Here is a 966-nt window from a genome sequence, read left to right on the forward strand (position 1 = left end):
TGAACCCGGCCTAAGAAACTGAGGTTTCATCGACTTAGTAATTTACCCAAGAGGAGCTGCTAGGGTAATAGAACCTCAGTTTCTTGAGCCCAAGTTCGACTCTCATACACAACTAGAAGCTATTATCTTTGAATGGATTCCCCTTTGGGTGTCTGATCCCAGGCAAAAAAAAATTCAAACATTAGGGGGAGTATAATTTATGGCCTCTATGAATAAGTAAATAAATAAATGAATATATATATATATATATATATATATATATATATATATATATATATATATATATATATATTTTTGGGCTCAAGCCATGTCGTCCTGATGGAAGTTCCTATAGGGTAGCTTCCTAGGGTATATTACAACTACGGCGATATTCCCAGAGAATTTACCTTAAGGTACCAGAATTCTAACTCCTGGAGCGAGTATCCCTCGTGAAAGGGATATCGCGACATATCAGAGGACGTATTCTTGACACGCCACATGTCAATTTGCATCCCGAACAGAGATTTCGTCTCGCAGGGGGCAAATGGCAAGAAACGAATTCGGGAAAGAAAAAGGGGGAGCCGCTCCCAAGGCTCCCTATCTCCCGATTCGTATGCGTGCCTGGCGCCAATCCTGGCGCCATCTGTATTCCTTTTTGCGTAGCTTAACAACTCGGTGTGTTTTCCTGTGTTTCTCGCAAATCTTGGATTTATTCTGCTTTTCATGGCTTCTCCGTCTTCGTCGGCCTCTGATAAGTTGAGTATCATGTCTTTTATGTATAAATGTAGGCTCTTGGTAAATTTTTGAGTGATTAATAGGATTAATCTTTGTTACAAGAGCCGTAGCCTACCGGAGGCGTCATGGACGCTGTCGCTCGCTAGGTATAAGTTTAGTTAGTCAGAGCGACATTCCCGGTTGTTTTGCTATAATGAATTTTAGCTATTTAGCATTACATAGGATTTCCTTTCATGCTTAGTATTATTTTGG

Source organism: Palaemon carinicauda, chromosome 34 (genome assembly GCF_036898095.1).
Source record: "Palaemon carinicauda isolate YSFRI2023 chromosome 34, ASM3689809v2, whole genome shotgun sequence".
Taxonomy (NCBI): Eukaryota; Metazoa; Arthropoda; class Malacostraca; order Decapoda; family Palaemonidae; genus Palaemon; species Palaemon carinicauda.